The following is a 26163-nucleotide window of genomic DNA, read 5'->3' as shown; positions in this document are numbered from 1 at the left end:
CTCTCCTCGATTATTTGAATACGAGTTCTCTTACTCGGTTAGTCAAATAGTCGTCACTTTTAATCCACTTAAGCACAAACAAATCGAATCATTTTATAATAAGAAACGAAAAGGGAGATGATTTTGAGTCTCAATTTTTCTCCTCGATTATTTGAATACAAGTTCTCTTACTTGGTTAGTCAAATAATTGTCGTTCCTCTACAAACTTCCATACAACTTAATCAAACCACTTTCATAACAAATTATGCGAAAAGGGAGATGGTTTTGAGTTTTCAATTCCTCTTCTCAAATGCTTGGATATGAGTTGTCTTACTCAGCCATTCAAGTACTTGTCGTCTATTCTAAGATACATTAACTATACAACTTTATTTTCATAAATATTTAGATGAAACAGAAAGTGGTCTAGTGTCTTCTATTCCTTTTCCCGATTATTAGGATACGAGTTGTCTTACTCGACTATCCGAGTAATCATCATCCATTTAAAATACCGTAATTATTATCCAATCCTTTTCATAATTACTCAGATGAAAAAGAAAGCGGTCTAGAGTCTTCTACTCCCTTTCTCGATTATTAGGATACGAGTTATCTTACTCGATTATCCGAGTATTCGTCATTCTTTCAAAACACCTTAATTACTATCAAATCCTTTTTATAATTAAGGATGAAAAAGAAAATGGTCTAGAGTCTTCTATTCCCTTTCCCGACTATTGGGATACGAGTTGTCTTACTCGACTATCCGAGTAATCGTCATCCAACCAAGATCGAAACCAATTAAAACATCCAACATATTAATCTAACTTGTCACCCTCGTGTGATCAAAACTCTTTTCAGAAAGAACATTGTTTAATCCTTTCTAATACGCACAACAAACTAGCGCTTAAGCCTCCGCCAAGAGTAGACAAGCCAACGTTTAGCCTTTAGAATGCGACCTAAACATATGTTCACTAAAAGACACCAACCAACCGTAGTTTCCCGAACTACGAATGCTCTGACTTCCTTATTGCATCATAAGGATACGTAGGCAGGAGATTGTTGTATCTTCCGAGCACACTAATAAAAAAACCTCCCCTTTCTCCTTTCTGAGGTTCTTATCCATTTCTATCTTCAATATTATATAACCCAAAGATAATAAACAACATAAATTAACACTCGAAACGCACAATAGAACTAAAAGGTTCCCGTTGAGTACAACGGACGTAAGGGGTGCTAATATCTTCCCCTTACGTAATCCACTCCCGAACCCGAATATGGTTGCGACGACCATTATTCTATTTCCTACAGGTTTTATCGATATTTTCCTATTCCTTCATTGGGATAAATAAAGTTCAGTGGCGATTCTGTTCGAACACTAATTTTTCCGCGACCATCGCGAGGAATCGTATTTTTCGAGATGCAACAGATGGCGACTCTGCTGGGGAATAGCTCCAAGCACAAGAGACTGAAGCCTAATTTAGTTCAGTTTCTATATTGTGTGTTAATCTTGTTTGTTTATCTGTTATTTTTCTATTCTGCTATTATTATTCTCTCATGATTATTATATTGTGATTTATTGACTATGTCTTATTTGGGGGCCTCTGGTTGGTGATACTTTGTGAGATAGGCTCTCCACCCGAGTATGAGAAAAACCATAAGATTAAGTTGGTGGTTGCATAGTGGGCGCCCGCAAGGAGTCTTCCTTGTTGGGAAGAAACGAATACCCCGCCTAAAGGAGATTCTCTTAAGATATTATTGTCCGACGAGTCTTCGTCACGACGATAGTATTTTCAAGTTGGATCAATGACGCTAGGGCCCTTTTAACCCATTATATCTGGTGGTTATGTAGTATTTACCTGAAAAGTCCCAGACTTATTAGGTTAATACGAAAGCCCCAATCAGATGATATCCCTTGGACGTATTACTATCTTACAGTAATATTTCCAACCTCGATCTATGACTCTGAGAACCTTGTTAGAACCTTGGACTCGAGAGTCGTGTAGTAGAATCCTCATGGAGTTTTCCTTGTTGGGATAATACAAAGACCTCACCTGGACGAGATCTTCTTAAGGATACTATTGTCCGACGAGTCTTCGTCACGGTAATGACGTTCTCAAGAAATATCTGTGACTTTAGGAACCTACCAACTGTAGAGCCTATCCATGGGGTTCCATTAATCAGAGATACCCATCATTTACCCGTTATTCTGATATATCTGAAAACACTTTGAACCTATGATCCTGAACATGTCACTAAAACTCATACACATATCATTGCATCTACAATCGTCATGCATTGCATATCACCTTTCATACAAAGTATATACAAAAAAAACTCATCCACCCTTCGTCCATAGCCTGCAGTTGATTTCCCGATACTCATATCAGACTTGAAGTAGCTCTTGAAAGATCATGGATCCGTTGGAGCAAAGTCATATTGCATTGGGAGGAGATGTGGACTCGATGAAAAATCAGCTAGACCAACTTGTGGAAGCTATGATAGTTTCATAAAAAAAGGAATACATCCTCAACATTGGCAATCATTGGACTGATTTGTTTCTATTTTTGCATTTGTAGTTTCTTTGTTGTTAAAAGCTGCTTGTGCTTTGATGTAGTCAATAACTTGATGCGGGGTTCGCAAGTATACGAACGCGTCAGAGTAATATAAAAGATTGTCGAATCCACAGAGACCAAGTGTCAATCTATCGTTATCTATTGTTATGGTGTTTATCAAAGGCAATCGAAATAGGTGTTTTTGTAGTGTGCAATGAAAAGTAAAGTTTCGGATATAATTAATAAAGACAGGGTCGAATGTAATTCACGTAATCAATTGATAATCTAAGTACTTTCTAATAGAACTACTTATGGGCAATGTTTTCTACTTTGAAAAGAACTAATTTAACAGGAACTGTCGCTTTCGCGTATTCAGAACCGAGTTGTACTCCCTAATCAAACCCTCTTATTGTCACTTATAAAAAGGCGCGCATTGCGTTAGAGTAGTAAACCTATTTTTAAGAAATATAGTGTCTTGACTAAGTTGAAAAGTATTATAACCTGGATTTCTTAACCAAAAGAGGTTCTCACCCAGACTCTAAACTTATAAACGCGTCCGAAAATAATTTTAAAATCTCTTTTCTTCTTAATGTTAAAATATCCTAATGAACTAAACAAAGCGCTTTCGCTGTTTTTGAAATAGTTAAAAAACAATTAAGTTTAAAAAGACGTTGGACGGCTTTCGATCTTACCCAACGGAATTGAAGTGCGGGAAAGCTTAAGTTGAAAGTTAAAATAGCCCTTAAGTGTTTCTACGAACAATTGTACGGATTATCGGTTCAATTATGATCCTTACATTCTAACCTTATAAATTTAGCTAGACATGGTAAAGTAAAAGTGCATTAAAATAAATAAAAGTAGTGCGAGTGCGAGGAAATAAATAAAAGTAAAGCGAGTGCGGGAAATAAATAATTTAAAGCGAGTGCGAGGAAATAAATGAAAGTAAAGAGAGTGCGAGGAAATAAATAAAGTAAAGCGAGTGCGAGAAATAAATAAAGTAAAGCGAGTGCGAGGAAATAAATGAAAGTAAAGCGAGTGCGAGGAAATAAATAAAGTAAAGCGGGTGCGAGAAATAAATAAAGTAAAGCGAGTGCGGGAAAATAAATAAGATAAAGACAAGTAATAAAAACCTGCTCCAATCGGAGGGTTGAATAAATTGCAATGCGGAAATGAAAATGGCGGCAGGATTAACTTCCTTCCAAAGTGCTCCAAACTCGATTACAGACTCTATCACAGACTCAATTACACAATTATGGTAACACTCCAATGCGAAGCGATCACCACTTTATAAAACTGAATATATGCCTAAGTGAAACAAAGTTGCTCTGAGTTTGCCTCTGCTCTAAGTTTGGATCTCGTCTGCTCTAAGTTTGGATGATTGTAAAAGTGAATTCGAGTTTCTATTTATAAGCAAGTAAAAAGATGGAAATGACTTGGATGCCCTTCAACTTGAAAATGGGAGGGAAACTGTTTTCCTCTTGTGGCGCCCGCCACAAGGCCATGGCGCCCGCCACAAGGCCAAAGTGAGGCGCCTTAGTGGAGGTAGTGGAGAACGTGGGAGTTGAGGGAAGTTGAGCTTGGACACGTCATGGCAGGGTCTGTGGCGCCCGCCATGGGGTAGGCCATAAGTACAAAATGCTGATTTTTAGGGTTTTTGGCTCTTTTTCGCTCCTTTTCTCGATCGGGGCTCCGATTAAAGTAAAAACCTGAAAACAAAGGAAAACATAGCAATAACACAACAAAATGATAATAAAACAACTAGAATGCATGTGAAATCGGAGTCGAAAATACGGTAAATTTCAGTGTGATCAAACTCTCCCACACTTAAACCTTTGCTTGTCCTCAAGAAAAACATTGAAAAGCTCATAAAAGAAAATTTGTGTAAACGAGTGCTTCAGGTAAAATTTCCAGGTTCAAGTCGGGATGCAGTGATAGGTACTAACTGAGTGAACTAAGGGTATCATGATGACACTAATCCGCAAATACGAACATAAACTTCATTCCTATATTAACCAACCCATATTATCCCACAATACCTAGGCCTGCCTCTTCATCTCTTTTTATGTCCTTTTCATTCAGGCGCAATCACATTAAGCCCGTTATTCGTACATGCTTCATAGTAGAGTGGCATGTTAGTGATTATGATCAGAGCATGGGGTTTCTGGCACATAAATATGTGTAAACCCTTTTATTGGACCCAACTGTAGTTGTGGGGGATCAAATCGTAATCCGCCCTACCGAGTTCAGTGCCAGATACCTCTGAACCAACTGACAATGGGTACTGCTTTTCTTTTTATTTTTCTTTTTCTTTTTGTAGCAATTTTTTACAATTCTTTGGTTTAACTGACTTGGTGAGGGTCACCTATATCGGAGTTGCCTTTTTGCTTTCTTTTATTTTTTTGTTTTTCTGGATCATTCACTTATTTGCATCGGTCCCCTACGTAGAGGATGCGTAGCCGGAGCTGACTGCTGAGATAAACTACTGAGGACTTAGACGGAAATGATGATTAAGGCCATGGTATATGGGGTTTCGGGAATGATTCCTATATTTACGAAGCTTATGGTGCTAAAACAGATACTGATGTTTCGCAAAGTTCTCCCAAGTCACCGCATCCTTACTCAAAACATGTCCTTAAAACCTGAAAACTTTCGAAATAACACTTTTTTCTTTTGCAAAAATTTTTGGTGGGGCTAAAGGTATGGGGAGGTAGGATTGTACTAAAGATCTACTATATTTGGTGACTCGTCAGACTCATGCATTATAATAAAAAGAAAAATAAACAACTAAAGGGAAATAACAATAAATAAACTATCTAAAAACAACAAAGAAAAAACGATAAAGGAAAAACGAGAAAAACAATAAAGAAAAGACGATAGAGTCTCCTCCCACACTTAAATCGAACATTGTCCCCAATGTTTCGAAATAAGATAAGGGAAGAGTTACCTGACAACCTATTGCTGACCACTAGTGCCCTCGCCATCCTGAGGTGGACGACGGGATCGGGTACGACGACGATCTCTCTGAACCACCCTCGCCATCAGAGCATCCTGAGAGGTCCTCACGTCTCGAAGGTGACCTAAAATGGTACCCTGAGTGTTTTCTATGAGAGCAATGTGTTGCTGGTGGTAGTGTTGTTGACGGGCTTGTGAATTGGTAATCGTTTGCAGAGACTGTAGAACAGTGTCATAGGACCTGTATGTCCTTCGCTGCGACTCTTGCATGAAGTTCATGTTATCCGTCATTTGTTGCTGGATGGTAGAGAGTAGGTCGTCACGCCTTTGCTCTCTAGCCATGTGGTCACGCCACATCTCCTCTGTAATATAGAAGCCAGGAGTGGTACTTGCAGAAGAAGAAGATGGTGCGGTGTGTGATGGTGAAGGCTGATGGGGGGACACATGGGGTACGGGAGATCTCTCTCGCCGATCATATTCATCATCAGTGTCTGGTCCCGCCTCATCAGGAATGTTAGGAGGAAGAGGACCTAAAACAGGTGGAGCATCTAAATCGTAGGTCCAATTCCTTTCATCTCGTACGTCTGTACGTCTAGTGCACGGTAAAATAACAGACGGGATGGCTACACCATGAACCATAAGCATATAGCCTCCTTCTCTCCTCGAGCGGCACAATTTCATGTCTCTCAGAAATTTTAGGTTAATTGTGCGAGGAGGTAAGGGGTTTATGGTAGCCATCTCATCGTTCAGGTTAAGCGCCCAAGCAATAGATGTAATCAGTCCACCAAAAGAAATCGGTCCCGCTTTATTCAAAGTTAAAATCATATGAGCAAGCATGAACAGGACCGAATTAATACGTATATTTGTGAGGCTTCCTTGTAAAAATAGAAGCTCTCTAGCATTAACCTTATTTGGATTCTCCCGGCCAAAAATAGTGCATGCCAACAGATATCTAAAAACTCTGATGGCCGGGTTATGGATAGTTGAGGCAAGAACTCCTTCAAAAGAGTTTATGGAAGTGTTTGATAAACGCTCCCAGAAGGAAAATACCTCAACAGACCATTCGGAATCCAAAGGGGCCTCACAAATAGCACCTTCCCCGTGAGGGATCCCTAACAAGCTGGCTAGTTCGTCGGTACTGAATTGGTATTCAACAGCAAACATTCTAAATTTGACAGTACCAACTGTGCTAGCAGTGTTAGGGTTGACAATATAAATTAGGGAACTCAAAAATTCAATTGTCAACCGCTCATAGGTAGGTTCTTTATTGGAAAATAAATTATGCAAACCTAAATTATCTAATAAATGAAATATGCTATGATAGATACCTAAAGTGTAGAGACAGTTTTCGTCAACATACCTTGTCGGGAGAATTTCCCGATTTTGCAACCGTTCAATGATTTTTCTTTGTCGATCCCCGGTTTCCCTCCTCGAAGAATGAATCCGTTAAACTCCATTTGAAAGTCCTTGAGAATTTGGTGAAGAAGATGAAGTGGTTTGGGAAAAGGTTGGATTTTTACAAAATCCGACGGATGAAATCGAAAATGGAAATTGGAATAATGATTTGTGTGGTGTGGTGGTTAGAAAAGTATGAGCTTTTTGTGGGTTCAAGGATGTTTTTCCAAGGTGAAAAAATGGGTTTGGAAGGTTGTAAGTTGCAAAAATGGTGAAGAAAGGGGTTCTGCCCCGACCTTTTATAGACGCTGTGGCGGGTGCCACAGGGTCTATGGCGGGCGCCACAGGGTCTATGGCGGGCGCCACAAGGCAAAATCTGGCTGGGCCAGATTTTGGTTCTTTGGTTTGGGCATCTCTTGTCTTTTGGCTTTGAGGGGTCTGGATAGCATTTGTCTTGTGATTCTCCTAGTATCTTTGACTTGCATAATTTTATAAAAGTAAAAACAAAAATAAAAGTGAAACTGAAACAAAAACAAAAAATTAAATATAAATAAATAAATAACTGAAAAATTAAAATGCAAATAAAATAAACATAAAACATATATAGATAAAAATAGAAATACTAATGTATAGTAGTAGTTTATATAATATTCCAAATGCGATAATATAAAATGAGTTATATAAATACGAGAAAAATAAAATAAAATAAAAGAGCGATAAAACAAGATGGAATGGTGAGATCATATAGTAGGGGTGTCATCTTCCTGAGTGGATCCACGAAGCGTGGCGATTTCCTGCTTGAGCTCCGCGATCTCCTGATATAGACAGTCGACTTCAGTAGCATGGGTGAGATCAAACACTCCCATCTGTAAAGTGAGGTCAGCCACCTCCTGTCTAAGCTCTGCGATCTCTCTACGACACTTAGCAATCTGAGTGCGGATGTCGGGTGTCTGCAATGAAAGATTATTAGAGAAAACAGTGATTCTGGGAGATGGTGGTGTAGGCGTGTATTCAACAATGGGTGGTGATCTTGGTTCCTCAACGATTTCTCCCTGGCCCTCAAGAGCATAACTCCAATTCGTTGGATCATGCACACTGGTCATCATAGGATCTAGAAGTGTGAAGTAATGGATAGCCTCGCTGTCGACTAGCAATCGGAACTGACTTGGGTGGAAAGAGGCTCTCCTCATCAACCCTCTGGTCAAACAGAAGTCGATGTCCATGGTAGTGTGCCCGCAGTAGGTCCGAAGATGTAACATCTTGCGAGACATACCTAAAGCGACAGCAATCTGCGTGATGATTCCACCAACATGGATGACTCCTTCGGTGGATCTGGAGATACCGCTGAGACTGTATAATAAAAAGTTCCCACATGCTACTGGGCGAGACTGGGATGCACAAAATAATAGGAAGATCTCCTCTTCACTCAGTAGTGTCTCTGCATCCGGCTTTCCCAGGAAGGAATATGCTAATATCATCTGAAAGTATCTGAAGGCTAGGTTATGTATGACATGAGACAGCTGCGTAGATGGATCTTGGCTTCCGCCACCCGATATATCACTCCAAAACTTCTCCACCTCCTTACCCAGAAAATATCCGATAGGTGTCTCCGGGATAGCATCAGGAGTGGTCTGGAAACCCAATAAGTCGCCGAACTCTTTCTGGCTGAAGGAATACTCAACTCCGAAAAGCCTGAAAGCAGCATACCCATCTGGTCCAGAATATGGGTCATAGTCGAATGAACTCAGGAACTCCAAAGTCAGGTTCCCATTTGTGTTACTCAAGTCATCAGCAAACTCGTCCCAGTGAAGCTGGTGGCTAAGGAATCAAATACTCGGCTCGATACCCAGTGCCTCCATACAGTGCTGATCAGGATAACGTGTGGGTGCCATAGGGCGCTGATACAAAGCAATGTAGCGATCCCTCTGAGCATTATCTCTATAGGCCACGTGCATGTCATCAAAATCCTGCATCCTGTAAAAATTAAGAAAGTGATCCTTAAAACACAAACCATTCAAATCGTAGTCTCAATGCAAAATATGATAAAATAAAATAAAATAAATAAATGCAAAAAAGTAAAATGAAAGAAAAACCATGGGTTGCCTCCCATGCAGCGCTTGTTTAACGTCATTAGCTTGACGATTAGAATTTATACACCTGTAGTAGTAGGAATTGGTGGATCAATTAGGATGTGGCTTGAGTAGTATGCTGGAATGTCTCCTCCTTCGTAGAGCTTCAGTCTTTGTCCATTTACAATGAATGGGCTACAGGTTTGGTTCTTGATTTCTACGGCTCCGGATCTCAGAATCTTGGATACTTCGAAAGGACCAGTTCATCTTGAACGTAGCTTTCCAGGGAAGAGTCGTAACCTAGTGTTAAAAAGGAGAACAGGATCGCCTACATTAAAGTTTTTCTTTACTATTCTTTTGTCGTGATAGGCTTTTGTCCTCTCTTTATATATTTTTGCATTCTCGTAGGTAGATTGCCTAAGTTCTTCTAGTTTATGAATGTCTAGGGTACGCTTTTCTCCAACGGCTAAGTAGTCTAAATTCAAAGTTTTAATGGCCCAATAGGCCTTATGCTCTAATTCGAACGGTAAGTGACAGGATTTTCCATAAACTAGTTGATAAGGAGTAGTTCCTATAGGGGTTTTGAAAGCGGTTCTATAGGCCCATAATGCTTCTTGAAGCTTCTGAGACCAGTCTCTCCTAGAAATAGAAACGGTTTTCTCTAGGATTTGTTTTATCTCCATATTGGATACTTCTACTTGGCCACTAGTTTGTGGGTGGTATGGTGTTGCTACTCTATGCCTAACTCCATATTTTCTTAAAAGTTTGTCAAATATTCTTGATATAAAGTGTGATCCTCCATCGCTTATGACTAAACGTGGTGTTCCAAATCTAGGGAATATATAGTTTTTAAATAGTTTGATTACTACCCTAGTGTCGTTTATGGGTGCAGCTATAGCTTCAATCCACTTAGACACATAGTCTACAACTACTAAGATATACCTATTTCCTAAGGATGGTGGAAAAGGTCCCATGAAATCTATACCCCATACGTCAAAGAGTTCTACTTCCTGAATGTTTCTTAGAGGCATTTCATCACGTCTTGAAATGTTTCCAGTGCGTTGGCATCTATTGTAACACCCTTCTAAAATACCCCCAATAATTAATTAAAACAACCAAACATAAATCAGAGTAGATATGCAATTTAAGGGTGTCACACTTGACACTTCACACCATTCACCAAAATAGTTTATCATGCTCATTTATTAATCAAAATAAAACATTGCACAATTCGCACCGGATATGCAATTAACAACATGCAAAACATGTAACACATTACATGTATAGTTGTTCAACAACCAAAATGAAAACAAGGTAAAACATCCCGTCCCGATGTTACATCTACCAGAGCATGACCCACTAAGGAACTACACTAGACTCCAAGGACTAGCTTCTACTCAATCACTGCTCGTTACCTGAAACATAGTCGTAAGGGTGAGTTCCTCAATCGATATAATAAGCATTATAAAATACCATGTAATGCTAAGTAATTTAACACATTCATTCACCCTAATCATATCACACATTCAGTAACGGCAACATCAACTCATACTCAACATAAACATCAAAACACACGTATAATATTGGAACACATCCATTCATATTATACACAATACATACATTATGCAATGAGACTCCATGCATGCGGTACCGACTATTCGTGAACATATAGTTCAACCTCACCGATCAAATCCAGGTACGGCTACCAAGCTCACTAGTCCCACTCATTTGAGACCTAGTGACTCACTCACTAATTCCTCACCATGGGAATTAGCTACCACCCCAAGGGCTATGCTATGCACGCTAATCACCTAGCATGCAAACATCAACAACAATCCACAATAACTCACTCACTAATTCCTCACCATGGGAATTAGCTACCACCATAAAGGCCACAATATGCAAGCAAAATACTTAGTCATGCAAACATCAACAATCATCCACAATGGACATATGCTCACACTCTAAGCCATAAACAGTCCATTCACAATTGCATACATAATAGATATACCCACAGCATCATGCATACAATCATACATCATCAACATATTTATCACATAATCATATCATGTCATGCCACATAATCAATCACAGTATTAACACACTCTACTAATACCTATACAGCTCAAAACAACGGGAAAATGATCCCTCCTATATCATACACCAATATAGGCAAATCCTCAATTGTACACAACAATTAAATATCACTTTTTCATTTTTCAAACAGTGTTAACCGGTTAACGCCCTGGGTTAACCGGTTAACGCAACACAGAACACGCTTCCTGGCACATTTTAACAGTGTTAACCGGTTAACACCCTGGGTTAACCGGTTAACGCAAGACAGACAGCAATATTTCACAATTCATAACAGTGTTAACCGGTTAACACCCTGGGTTAACCGGTTAACGCAAGACAGAAAGTTGTTCCTGCGCTAACACGAAGCAGAATGCAGAATTCTCCGCATTTTCCGCCGTTGGAGGACTTCCGGACCTCCGATTTCAATTCCGTAAAAAGCTACACGTTCGGAAAATCACAACTCACCCAAAGACAGATTCAATTACAGCTTTAACCTAACTTATTCATCACAATTTTTCAGCATTCAACATCCCAATTAGGGTCAAATCAATGGCTTATTACTACCCATCACATGTTAACCCATAATACCCATTAAACGACGATAAACCCCCCTTACCTGAGTTAATCCGGCAATTGATTCTTCGACCTTCAACAATCGTGAATCCTCCTCTGAGCCCTAGCCTCTTCTTCTCCCTTTCTCAGTTCTTCTCTTTTCTCCCAATATTACGTGTTCTCTGTTTTCACGTGAAAACCCTTTTTACCAAATGGGACCTTTATATATATATATTCCAACTTTATATTCCAATAATAAAATCCAATAATATTTCCAATTATTTAATTAAATTAATAAATATACTATTAATTTAAATTAAATAATTAGCCTTATTTCATCGGGGTGTTACAACTCTCCCCCACTAAAAAGAGTTTTCGTCCTCGAAAACATACCTCAAGCGAATAACTCCGGATAAGACTCCTTCATCTGACTCTCAAGTTCCCAAGTCACATTGCCACCTGCTGGTCCTCCCCAAGCTACCTTTACCAAAGCAATCTCTTTATCCCGCAACTGCTTCAACTCTCGATCCTCGATCCTCATAGGTGATGTTTCAACAGTCAGGTTATCTCTCACCTGTACATCATCTACTTGGACTACATGCGACGGATCATGAATGTACCTCCTCAACTGAGACACATGAAAAACCTCATGCAAATTCGCAAGCGACGGCGGTAAAGCGATACGATAGGCTACCTCCCCTATTCTCTCCAAAATCTGATAAGGACCAATAAATCGAGGTGTCAACTTCTTCGACTTCAAAGCTCGACCAACCCCAGTTATCGGAGTAACACGAAGAAACACATGATCTCCCTCTTGAAACTCAAGTGACTTCCTCCTCTTGTCGTGATAACTCTTCTGACGACTCTGAGCAATCCTCATCTTCTCCTGAATCATCTTAATCTTTTCCGTAGTCTGTTGAACAATCTCCGGTCCAACCACAACACTCTCACCGGACTCATACCAACATAAAGGTGTCCGACATCTCCTACCATACAAAGCTTCAAACGGTGCCATACCAATGCTCGAATGAAAACTATTGTTGTAGGTAAACTCAATCAAAGGTAAATAACAATCCCAAACACCTCCCTTTTCCAAAACACAAGCCCTCAAAAGATCCTCCAGTGACTGAATCGTCCTCTCAGTCTGACCATCGGTCTGCGGATGATATGCAGAACTCAATCTCAGCTTAGTTCCCAAAGCCCTCTGCAAACCTTCCCAGAACTTCGATGTAAATCTAGGATCTCTGTCCGAAACAATACTCGACGGAATACCATGCAAACTTACAATTTTCTCAATATACAACTCAGCTAATCTCTCTAACGGATAATCCATTCTGATCGGAATGAAATGAGCCGATTTTGTCAATCTGTCAACAATCACCCAAATAGCTTCAAAATTCTTAATTGTCCTCGATAAACCAGAAACAAAATCCATACTGATACTATCCCACTTCCACTCTGGAATAGCCAACGGTTGCATTAGCCCAGACGGCTTCTGATGCTCAATCTTTGACTTCTGACAAGTCAAACAAGAATAAACAAAACTCGCAATTTCTCTTTTCATTCCCGGCCACCAAAATAACTTTTTCAAATCATGATACATCTTCGTAGCCCCAGGATGAATACTCAGGCCACTACGATGTCCTTCCTCAAGAATACTCTTCTTAAGTTCGGTAACATCCGGAATACACACCCGATTACCAAATTTCAAAACACCATTCTCATCAACTCTGAATTCACCACCTTGACCTTGATTCACTAGAGTCAACTTATCAACCAAAAGCACATCGGATTTCTGACCCTCTCTAATCTCATCCAGAATACCACTCGTTAACTTCAACATTCCCAATTTAACACTATTGCGAGTACTCTCACACACCAAACTCAAGTCTCTAAACTGCTCAATTAAATCCAATTCCTTAACCATTAACATAGACATATGCAATGATTTCCGACTCAATGCATCAGCCACTACGTTTGCTTTACCCGGATGGTAATTCAAACCAAAGTCATAATCCTTCAGAAACTCTAACCATCTCCTCTGTCTCATATTCAGTTCTTTCTGATCAAACAAATACTTTAAACTTTTATGGTCACTGAAAACCTCAAATCTTGACCCGTACAAGTAATGCCTCAATAACTTCAGAACAAATACCATAGCTGCCAACTCTAAATCGTGTGTCGGATAGTTCCTCTCATGAACCTTCAGTTGTCTCGAAGCATAAGCTACAACCTGCTTATTCTGCATCAAAACACCACCCAAACCCAATAATGAAGCATCACAGTAAACCTCAAATGGTTCCGATGGACTCGGTAATATCAAAATAGGAGCAGTAGTTAACCTTCTCTTTAACTCTTGGAAACCTTCTTCACATTTTAAGTCCCAAACAAACGTTTGCCCCTTTCTAGTCAACATCGTCAACGGTAACGCCAACTTAGAAAATCCCTCAATGAATTTCCTATAATAACCTGCAAGTCCAAGAAAACTCCTTATCTCCGAAACTGACTTCGGAGCTTCCCACTCAGATACCGCTTCTATCTTAGAAGGATCAACAGCAACACCACCTCTTGAAACCACATGACCAAGAAAACTAAGCTCTTCTAACCAAAATTCACACTTAGACAGTTTAGCAAATAACTTCTTTTCTCGTAGAACTCCTAAGACCACTCTCCAATGTTCAGCATGCTCTTCTTCAGATTTCGAATACACCAAAATATCGTCAATAAACACCACAACAAACTTGTCTAGGTACGGATGGAAAATCCTATTCATATACTCCATAAATACCCCAGGCGCATTAGTCACACCAAAAGGCATTACAGAATACTCATAATGTCCATACCTTGTTCTGAAAGCAGTCTTCTGAATATCCTCAGTTTTCACACGTATCTGATGATATCGCGATCTCAAATCTATTTTGCTGAACACACTCGCACCAACCAACTGATCCATCAAATCATCAATCCTCGGCAAAGGATACCGATTCTTGATCGTCACTTTATTCAGTTGCCTGTAGTCCACACACAACCTCATAGTACCTTCTTTCTTCTTAACCAATAACACTGGTGCACCCCACGGTGACACACTCGGACGAATAAATTTCTTATCCAACTGACTTTTCAATTCAGTTAACTCAACAGCAGACATACGGTACGGAGCCATCGACACCGACCTAGTACCAGGTACCAAATCAATCGTGAACTCAACTTCACGCTCTGGCAGTAATTCATTCACTTCCTCTGGAAACACATCAGGAAAATCACACACCACGGCTAGATCGCAATTCACCAGTTTATCTTTAACCTCCAAAGTCGCTAACAGCATAAACAACTCTGCCCCATCAGCTACTGCCTCATTCACCTGCCTTACTGATAGAAACAAACTCTTTCCTTCCTCAATCTCAGGAAAGATCACAGTCTTATCAAAACAGTTGATATAAACTCGGTTAAACACCAACCAGTTCATACCCAGGATAACATCAAGCTGCACTAGTGGGAGACACACAAGGTCCATCCCAAAGTCTCTACTAAAAATACTCAAAGGGCAATTCAAACAAACTGAAGTAGTAGTCACTGAACCCTTCGCAGGAGTATCAATCACCATACTTCCATGCATCTCAGATATCTCTAATTTAAGTTTCACAGCACAATCCAAAGATATAAAGGAATGAGTCGCACCTGTGTCAATAATAGCTACAAGAGGAAAGCCATTAATATAACACGTACCTCGGATCAAACGATCATCTGCAGAAGTCTCAGAACCCGATAAAGCAAAGACCTTGCCTCCCGACTGGTTCTCTTTCTTCGGCTTAGGACACTGTGGGCTAATATGACCCACCTCTCCACAGTTGAAACAAGTCATAGTCTTTAACCGGCACTCTGCAGCCAAGTGACCACCTTTTCCACACTTGAAACACTTCTTATCATTACTGGTACACTCATGGAAACGATGTCCAGCCTGACCACATCTGTAACACTTAGCAGGGGCACTGGAGTCTCCCCCACTAGGTCTCTTCATCCCACTCTGTCTCTGGAAACCTTTGCCAGCTGCATACGGTTTCCCACGATCATTCTGATTCTTGCCTTTTCTATCAACCCTCTGCTGATAGCTCTCCGCTCTGGCCTTGGTATCCTGTTCAAAAATCCTGCAACAGTCGACCAAGTCAGAAAACACTCTAATCCGCTGATACCCAATAGCCTGCTTGATCTCGGGACGTAACCCGTTCTCAAACTTCACACATTTTGAAAATTCCCCAGTAGCCTCATCATAGGGAGTGTAATACTTCGACAGCTCTGTGAACTTAGCAGCATACTCAGTAACAGACCGGTTGCCCTGCTTCAATTCTAAGAACTCTATCTCTTTCTTTCCTCTGACATCCTCTGGAAAGTACTTCCTCAGGAATCTCTCTCTGAACACCGCCCAAGTGATCTCAGCACTCCCAGCAGCTTCCAACTCAGTGCGGGAAGCAACCCACCAATCATCTGCTTCCTCTGACAGCATATGCGTACCGAACCTGACCTTCTGGTTATCGGCACACTCAGTCACTCGGAAGATCCTCTCGATCTCCTTCAACCACTTCTGAGCACCATCTGGATCGTATGCTCCCTTGAACATTGGAGGATTGTTCTTCTGGAACTCACTCAGTTGACGAGCAGCTCCCATTCCCACAACATTCGGATTTCCTCCAAGTACTCCAGCTAGCATACCCAGAGCCTCAGCAATCGCAGCATCGTCTCTACCTCTTCCAGCCATCTCTATTCTGAAAACCCAATCAAGCTAAAACAATAAGTACTGATAGGGTTACACAACACCTATCCCGTACAGGGGAAACAGAATAATTACGACTCGACTCGACCGACTATGCTCTGATACCACTAATGTAACACCCTTCTAAAATACCCCCAATAATTAATTAAAACAACCAAACATAAATCAGAGTAGATATGCAATTTAAGGGTGTCACACTTGACACTTCACACCATTCACCAAAATAGTTTATCATGCTCATTTATTAATCAAAATAAAACATTGCACAATTCGCACCGGATATGCAATTAACAACATGCAAAACATGTAACACCTTACATGTATAGTTGTTCAACAACCAAAATGAAAACAAGGTAAAACATCCTGTCCCGATGTTACATCTACCAGAGCATGACCCACTAAGGAACTACACTAGACTCCAAGGACTAGCTTCTACTCAATCACTGCTCGTTACCTGAAACATAGTCGTAAGGGTGAGTTCCTCAATCGATATAATAAGCATTATAAAATACCATGTAATGCTAAGTAATTTAACACATTCATTCACCCTAATCATATCACACATTCAGTAACGGCAACATCAACTCATACTCAACATAAACATCAAAACACACGTATAATATTGGAACACATCCATTCATATTATACATAATACATACATTATGCAATGAGACTCCATGCATGCGGTACCGACTATTCGTGAACATATAGTTCAACCTCACCGATCAAATCCAGATACGGCTACCAAGCTCACTAGTCCCACTCATTTGAGACCTAGTGACTCACTCACTAATTCCTCACCATGGGAATTAGCTACCACCCCAAGGGCTATGCTATGCACGCTAATCACCTAGCATGCAAACATCAACAACAATCCACAATAACTCACTCACTAATTCCTCACCATTGGAGTTAGCTACCACTATAAAGGCCACAATATGCAAGCTAAATCACTTAGTCATGCAAACATCAACAATCATCCACAATGGACATATGCTCACACTCTAAGCCATAAACAGTCCATTCACAATTGCATACATAATAGATATACCCACAGCATCATGCATACAATCATACATCATCAACATATTTATCACATAATCATATCATGTCATGCCACATAATCAATCACAGTATTAGCACACTCTACTAATACCTATACAGCTCAAAACAACGGGAAAATGATCCCTCCTATATCATACACCAATATAGGCAAATCCTCAATTGTACACAACAATTAAATATCACTTTTTCATTTTTCAAACAGTGTTAACCGATTAACGCCCTGGGTTAACCGGTTAACGCAACACAGAACACGCTTCCTGGCACATTTTAACAGTGTTAACCGGTTAACACCCTGGGTTAACCGGTTAACGCAAGACAGACAGCAATATTTCACAATTCATAACAGTGTTAACTGGTTAACACCCTGGGTTAACCGGTTAACGCAAGACAGAAAGCTGTTCCTGCGCTAACACGAAGCAGAATGCAGAATTCTCCGCATTTTCCGCCGTTGGAGGACTTCCGGACCTCCGATTTCAATTCCGTAAAAAGCTACACGTTCGGAAAATCACAACTCACCCAAAGACAGATTCAATTACAGCTTTAACCTAACTTATTCATCACAATTTTTCAGCATTCAACATCCCAATTAGGGTCAAATCAATGGCTTATTACTACCCATCACATGTTAACCCATAATACCCATTAAACGACGATAAACCCCCCTTACCTGAGTTAATCCGGCAATTGATTCTTCGACCTTCAACAATCGTGAATCCTCCTCTGAGCCCTAGCCTCTTCTTCTCCCTTTCTCAGTTCTTCTTTTTTCTCCCAATATTACGTGTTCTCTGTTTTCACGTGAAAACCCTTTTTACCAAATGGGACCTTTATATATATATTCCAACTTTATATTCCAATAATAAAATCCAATAATATTTCCAATTATTTAATTAAATTAATAAATATACTATTAATTTAAATTAAATAATTAGCCTTATTTCATCGGGGTGTTACATCTATCACATTTGACAATGCAAGCATAGACATCACGCCACATGTAGGCCAGAATAGGCCAGCTTGAAGAATCTTGGCGTATGTCTTAGAGGTGCTCGCATGTCCACCATAAGGTGCAGAATGACAATGCTCGATAATACTATTTACCTCTTCTTTTGGAACGTGACGGCGAAAAATGCCATCTTTACCCCTTTTGAAAAGGAGCGGTTCGTCCAATAGAAGTTTCTCACATCGTGGAAGAATTTCTTCTTGCGGTGGTAGTCAAGATCAGGGGGTACTATATCAGCAGCTAGGTAATTAACGAAGTCTGCATACCAGGGTACGTTACTTATTGCTAAGGAATTTTGAGGGTGCTCATAAGGATCTAGGTTATTGTCTTCAATGGTTTCTACTCTAGCTACCAGTCTATCATAGGCGAAATCATCATTTATGGGTACTAGTTCTGGTCTTAGATGTTCTAGCCTAGAAAGGTGATCGGCTACTACATTTTCAGTGCCTTTTTTTATCTCTTATGTCTAAATCAAACTCTTGTAGTAATAGAATCCATCGGAGTAACCTGGGCTTGGCATCTTTTTTACTTAATAGGTAACGAATGGCAGCATGATCGGTGTAAACAATAATTTTTGCTCCTACAAGATAAGATCTAAATTTGTCTATAGCGAAAACTACAGCGAGTAATTCTTTTTCAGTTGTTGCGTAGTTAAGTTGGGCAGCATCTAGGGTTCTACTGGCATAATAAATGGCATGTAATTTTTTATCTTTCCTTTGTCCTAGAACGGCTCCAACTGTGTAATCACTAGCATCGCACATTATCTCAAGAGGTTCAGACCAATCAGGTGGTTTCATAATGGGTGCCGATACTAATGCTTGCTTTAAAAGATTAAATGAGTCATTACATTTTTCATCGAAAATGAATTCAGCATCTTTCATTAAAAGTCCGGTAAAAGGTTTAGTTATTTCAGAGAAGTCCTTAATGAAACGCCGGTAGCATCCAACGTGTCCAAGAAAGCTTCAGACTTCTCTGATGGTTTTTGGGGGTTTTAGGTTTTCTATAACTTCTATTTTAGCTTTATCTACCTCTATACCTTTTTCGGAAACTATATGTCGTAAAACTATTCCTTCGGTCACCATGAAATGACATTTTTCCCAGTTTAGCATGAGGTTCACCTCCACGCATCTCTACAGGATTTTCTCAAGGTTAGCAAGACAATTGTGGAAATCAAATCCGCAAACTGAGAAATCATCCATAAACACTTCCATGATACCATCTAGGTAATCTGCGAAGATTGACATCATGCAACGTTGGAAAGTAGCTGGGGCGTTACAGAGGCCGAATGGCATTCGTCTGTAGGCAAAAGTTTCATAAGGGCATGTAAAGGTAGTTTTTTATTGATCTTCGGGGTGGATAGGTATTTGGAAGAATCCAGAGTATCCATCTAGATAGCAGAAGTAAGATTGTCTGGCTAGACGCTCCAACATCTGGTCTATAAATGGTAAAGGGAAATGGTCATTCCTAGTTGCTTTATTTAATTTTCTATAATCTATACACATCCGCCATCCTCCTTCTAAACGTTTTGCTACATGTTCGCCTTTATCGTTTTGCACGACTGTGATGCCTCCCTTTTTAGGTACTACATGCACAGGGCTCACCCACTTATTATCCGAGATCTGGTAGATTATACCTGCCTCAAGTAACTTAAGAACTTCCTTTTTAACAACATCACTCATTATAGGGTTTATTATTCTCTGATGTTCCCTAGAGGGTTTTGAATCTTCTTCGAGTGAAATCCGATGCATGCATACGGATGGACTTATACCTTTCAGGTCAGAGATATTATATCCTAAGGCTGAGGGATATCTTCGTAAAACGTCTAAAAGTTGGTTCGTTTCCTTTTGGCTCAAGGTAGCACTAACTATAACTGGACGGTTCATCTTTTCATCGAGGAACTCATATCTCAGGTTCTTATGCAGTTCCTTGAGTTCTAAGGTTGGTTTCTTAGGGCATGGCATAGGATCTGGGGTAAGGGATAAACATTAGTAAAGGTTATCATCGATGTAGGGTTTCTTAAAGTCATCATCTTCCCTTATGAGAGTTGATGGTAACGTAATTTTTTTTATAATTTCTTTTTGTTCTAATTCTATAACACATTCATCAATGATATCTAAGGCATAACACGAGTCTCCCATCACAGGTGCCATAAGAAATTTCGAAAGTATAAATTCTATTTTCTCGTCACTTACCTAAATGTCAACTTTCCTTTCTTGACATCTATTATGGCTCCTGCAGTCGATAAGAATGGTCTACCTAGAAGGATTGGTATATCATGGTCCTCTTTGATGTCCATGACAACAAAATCAGTAGGGATAAACAACTGACCTATCCTAACAGGGACATCTTCTAAAATTCCTATCGGATATTTAACAGATCTATCGGCTAACTGAAGTGACATCTTAGTGGGTTGTAATTCTCCTAAGTTTAACCTCTCACAAACTGCTAAAGGCATTAGGCTCACACTAGCTCCTAAGTCTAGAAAAGCTTTTTCGATGACATGATTACCCAAAAGGCAAGGAATGGAGAAATTTCCAGGATCTTTATCTTTCTTTGCTAATTTGTCCTCGGAAATAGCATTACATTCCAAAGGCTTCGGATCGTCAAGTCTACGTTTGTTGGTAAGGATGTCTTTGAGAAACTTTGCATAGGAAGGTATTTGGGTGATGGCTTCTGTGAAAGGGATTTCTACATGAAGTTTTTCTATAACTTTAATAAATTTTTGATACTGTTTATTGATCTGGGTTTGTTTGAGTCTTTGTGGATATGGTATAGGTGGTTTATATGGCGGGGGTGGTACGTAAGTTTTATCTTTAGGTTCTTCTCCTTTATCTCGACCTTCTTGGTTTTCAGATTCCTCTGGTTCCTTTACTTCGTCCGTGGGTTTGGTACATTCCTTAGAAGTTTCGGGTTCACTCAATCTAGGGTTTGGTGGCTCATCATAAGCGCTCCCACTTTGTAGGGTAATGGCATTGGATTGTCCTCTCGGATTTTGTTGAGGTTGTCCAGGGAATTGTCCTCCAGGTGTAGTCTGAGGGGCTTGGTTTTAAGCTACCTGAGAGATCTGGGTTTCAAGCATCTTGGTATGAGTAACTATTTGGTCAACCTTGGTTCCTAACTGAGTAATCAATTCGTTAACATGAATGTTTTGGTTCATGAACTCCTTGTTTTGTTGGGTTTGAGCGGTGATAAAATTTTCCATAATTTTCTCAAGGCTCAGCTTTGGTGGCACAAGTTGCATAGGTTGATTTGATCTAGGGGCTTGATAACTAGGTCTCGGAGGTGCATTATTTTGAATAGGGTTATTGTTTTTATAGGAGAAGTTCGGGTGATTCCTCCATCCAGGGTTATAGGTATTCGAATATGGGTTCCCTTGGGTGTAGTTCACTTGCTCAGAGTGGGTTTCGTTTAATAGACTGCATTCTGCAGATTGTGTCCTTGGGTTCCACATATCTCACAATCCGACGAAACTGCGGCTACAGTATTCGGGTTTATGCACATATGCTCGACCTTAAGGGCTAATGCGTCCATTTTAGCTTGCATCATGTCTATAGAGCTTAGTTCATGCACTCCTCCTTGGGCTTCCTTCTTCTCCACTGTCGCTCGTTCGACTCCCCATGATTGATGGTTTTGAGCCATATCTTCGATGAGGGCACTAGCTTCAGGATAAGGTTTGTTCATCAGAGCACCGCCTGCGGCAGCGTCGATGGTCATCTTTGTGTTGTAATGAAGTCCATTATAGAAGGTTTGGATGATTAACCAATTTTCTAAACCATGATGTGGGCATGCTCGTAACAACTCTTTATATCTCTCCCAAGCTTCGAACAGTGATTCTCCTTGGTTTTGGGTAAATCTAGTTATATGGTTTTGAAGAACGACGGTTTTACTCGGGGGGAAATATCTAACAAGGAATACTCTTCTAAGGTTATCCCAAGTCGTAATGGAATTGGGTGGAAGGGAATCTAACCATGATAGAGCTTTGTCTCTGAGGGAAAAAGGAAATAATTATAAACGTATTGCCTCAGGAGAAGCTCCATTGGTTTTAAAAGTGTCTGCTAATTGAAGAAATATTTTTAAATGTTGGTTTGGGTTCTCAGTAGCGAGACCCGCGAATTGTCTCTGTTGCACTAGTTGCAACAGGGATGGTTTAAGTTCAAAATTATTAGCTGGTATGATTAGGTTTACTATACTAGAACTAGGTTCTTCATTAGATGGTTGAGCGAAATCTTTAAGAGGTCTTTGGTTTTGATCTTCGGCCATAGCTCTCTTAATTCTATGAAAGAATAAACGTGCGCGAGCGTAACGTTCAGGTTCCGCCAGAGGGTATACTAAGCTTAAACTTCCGGTGCTGCAAGTTCTTCGCATTGACCGGCAGGAAATAGCCTAAGTCTAAACGATATAACAATAGGAAAATGAAATTTGACGAAATTGGTCCCCGACAATGGCGCCAAAAACTTGATGCGGTCAATAACTTGATACGGGGTTCGCAAGTATACGAATGCATCAAAGTAATATAAAAGATTGTTGAATCGACAGAGACCAAGTGTCAATCTATCGTTATCTATTGTTATGGTGTTTATCAAAGGCAATTGAAATAGGTGTTTTTGTAGTGTACAATGAAAAGTAAAGTTTCGGATATAATTAATAAAGACAGGGTCGAATGTAATTCACGTAATCAATTGATAATCCAAGTACTTGCTAATAGAACTACTTATGGGCAATGTTTTCTACTTTGAAAAGAACTAATTTAACAGGAACTGTCGCTTTCGCGTATTCAGAACCGAGTTGTACTCCCTAATCAAACCCTCTTATTGTCACTTATAAAAAGGCGCGCATTGCGTTAGAGTAGTAAACTTATTTTTAAGAAATATAGTGTCTTGACTAAGTTGAAAAGTATTATAACCTGGATTTCTTAACCAAAAGAGGTTCTCACCCAGACTCTAAACTTATAAACACGTCCGAAAATAATTTTAAAATCTCTTTTCTTCTTAATGTTAAAATCTCCTAATGAACTAAACAAAGCGCTTTCGCTGTTTTTGAAATAGTTAAAAAACAATTAAGTTTAAAAAGACGTTGGACGGCTTTCGATCTTACCCAACGGAATTGAAGTGCGGGAAAGCTTAAGTTGAAAGTTAAAATAGCCCTTTAAGTGTTTCTACGAACAATTGTACGGATTATCGGTTCAATTATGATCCTTACATTCTAACCTTATAAATTTAGCTAGACATGGTAAAGTAAAAGTGCATTAAAATAAATAAAAGTAGTGCGAGTGCGAGGAAATAAATAAAAGTAAAGCGAGTGCGGGAAATAAATAATTTAAAGCGAGTGCGAGGAAATAAATGAAAGTAAAGAGAGTGCGAGGAAATAAATAAAGTAAAGCGAGTGCGAGAAATAAATAAAGTAAAGCGAGTGCGAGGAAATAAATGAAAGTAAAGCGAGTGCGAGGAAATAAATAAAGTAAAGCGGGTGCGAGAAATAAATAAAGTAAAGCGAGTGCGGGAAAATAAATAAGATAAAGACAAGTAATAAAAACCTGCTCCAATTGGAGGGTTGAATAAATTGCAATGCGGAAATGAAAATGGCGGCAGGATTAACTTCCTTCCAAAGTGCTCCAAACTCGATTACAGACTCTATCACAGGCTCAATTACACAATTGTGGTAACACTCCAATGCGAAGCGATTACCACTTTATAAAACTGAATATATGCCTAAGTGAAACAAAGTTGCTCTGAGTTTGCCTCTGCTCTAAGTTTGGATCTCGTCTGCTCTAAGTTTGGATGATTGTAAAAGTGAATTCGAGTTTCTATTTATAAGCAAGTAAAAAGATGGAAATGACTTGGATGCCCTTCAACTTGAAAATGGGAGGGAAACTGTTTTCCTCTTGTGGCGCCCGCCACAAGGCCATGGCGCCCTCCACAAGGCCAAAGTGAGGCGCCTTAGTGGAGGTAGTGGAGAACGTGGGAGTTGAGGGAAGTTGAGCTTGGACACGTCATGGCAGGGTCTGTGGCGCCCGCCATGGGGTAGGTCATAAGTACAAAATGCTGATTTTTAGGGTTTTTGGCTCTTTTTCGCTCCTTTTCTCGATCGGGGCTCCGATTAAAGTAAAAACCTGAAAACAAAAGAAAACATAGCAATAACACAACAAAATGATAATAAAACAACTAGAATGCATGTGAAATCGGAGTCGAAAATACGGTAAATTTCAGTGTGATCAAACTCTCCCACACTTAAACCTTTGCTTGTCCTCAAGCAAAACATTGAAAAGCTCATAAAAGAAAATTTGTGTAAACGAGTGCTTCAGGTAAAATTTCTAGGTTCAAGTCGGGATGCAGTGATAGGTACTAACTGAGTGAACTAAGGGTATCATGATGACACTAATCCGCAAATACGGACATAAACTTCATTCCTATATTAACCAACCCATATTATCCCACAATACCTAGGCCTGCCTCTTCATCTCTTTTTATGTCCTTTTCATTCAGGCGCAATCACATTAAGCCCGTTATTCGTACATGCTTCATAGTAGAGTGGCATGTTAGTGATTATGATCAGAGCATGGGGTTTCTGGCACATAAATATGTGTAAACCCTTTTATTGGACCCAACTTAAGTCGAACACCCAAGAGGCGACCTAGGCAAAAATTAGGGCAATCCCGATGGACTAAAGCTTCAAAAAGCGGTCCATGCAAAAGTTAGGGATCAAAACAAAAATCAAAAAGAGGTCACGAAAACCCTCAACAGAATAAGACTCAGTGACCACCATATCAAGAATCAAAGGGTCACCAACATCCAGAAAATGAAATAAGGTGACTGCCATTTCAAGAGACCTTGAATCATCATCTTTATCCTTACACCTTCAAAAAAGACGAATGTGTATTAACTGAGCATAGGATTGGAGATCATCGTGAATAATGGGTGGGTTAAAACAAAATTTGAGCCTTACATCCTTTGTTTCAATAACCATGAACCAAGCCACGTTACAACCCTTAAAAGACCTAATTGAAGTAGGGTTTATTCCGAAAGCATACTACAACAAGGTTGCGTAAACTGACTCCTAAAGATTTGTTAATCTTCAACTTCGATGTCATTATTCTCACCGTATCTTTCACACTTTAAACGGCTAAATTAGCATTACATTTGGACTCATGGTCCACTCGTCACATACTATCACATCATTCCAATAATAATTCTTTTCAAAACTTACATGAGTATCGCATTAAAATTACCATTTCTGAACAAACAATTTTAACTGCAAGACAGTACTTGACGTCAGGGAAATTCCAACAATAAGGAACAATTAGAGGAACTTGGACATTCGTTGGTGTTGACCCGAATCAAGACTACCTCACAACCTATGAATCAGGTGCATGCCACCCAAAAAACATCAAGTTGATCATAGGAAGATTTCTCCAAGAATTGGCCAGTCTTAAACAGTCTCCAACATCTGTTAATAAATGTGCAAATCATTTTAAGAATCAGTTGATCCAGAGCAAATAAACTCAGGACTCTATTAACTAGGGGCAGATCACCTAGAGGTTCTATTGGCCAGGGGCAGACCCCTTCAATGTTCAGTTAGGGTGAGTTAAGTCGCTTCAACGCTCATACCGGGGCAAGCTACCTCAAGAGCACAGAAAAGTCAACCACTCCAAGAGTCATTTAACCAAGGATAAATCCTTTCATGGATCAAAATTTTGGGGCAAGCCATCTCCAAATTATGGTACAATTGCTTTCGAAATCCTTTCGAGGTAAACGTCCGCAAAGA

General features: G+C 39.8%; 1 non-coding gene across 1 annotated transcript; it reads left to right on the top strand.

Moving 5' to 3' along the window:
- Positions 1-22171: 22171 nt before the first annotated feature.
- LOC127124457 (small nucleolar RNA R71) lies at positions 22172-22278 on the top strand. Its single transcript, XR_007803946.1, has one exon. It is a non-coding gene; the product is annotated as a small nucleolar RNA R71 (small nucleolar RNA).
- The last annotated feature ends 3885 nt before the right edge of the window (positions 22279-26163 follow it).

The sequence above is a fragment of the Lathyrus oleraceus genome, chromosome 2 (assembly GCF_024323335.1).
Source record: "Lathyrus oleraceus cultivar Zhongwan6 chromosome 2, CAAS_Psat_ZW6_1.0, whole genome shotgun sequence".
Classification (NCBI taxonomy): domain Eukaryota; kingdom Viridiplantae; phylum Streptophyta; class Magnoliopsida; order Fabales; family Fabaceae; genus Lathyrus; species Lathyrus oleraceus.
Note: the sequence above shows the minus strand (reverse complement) of the source record. Positions and strands in the feature narration are given on the sequence as shown.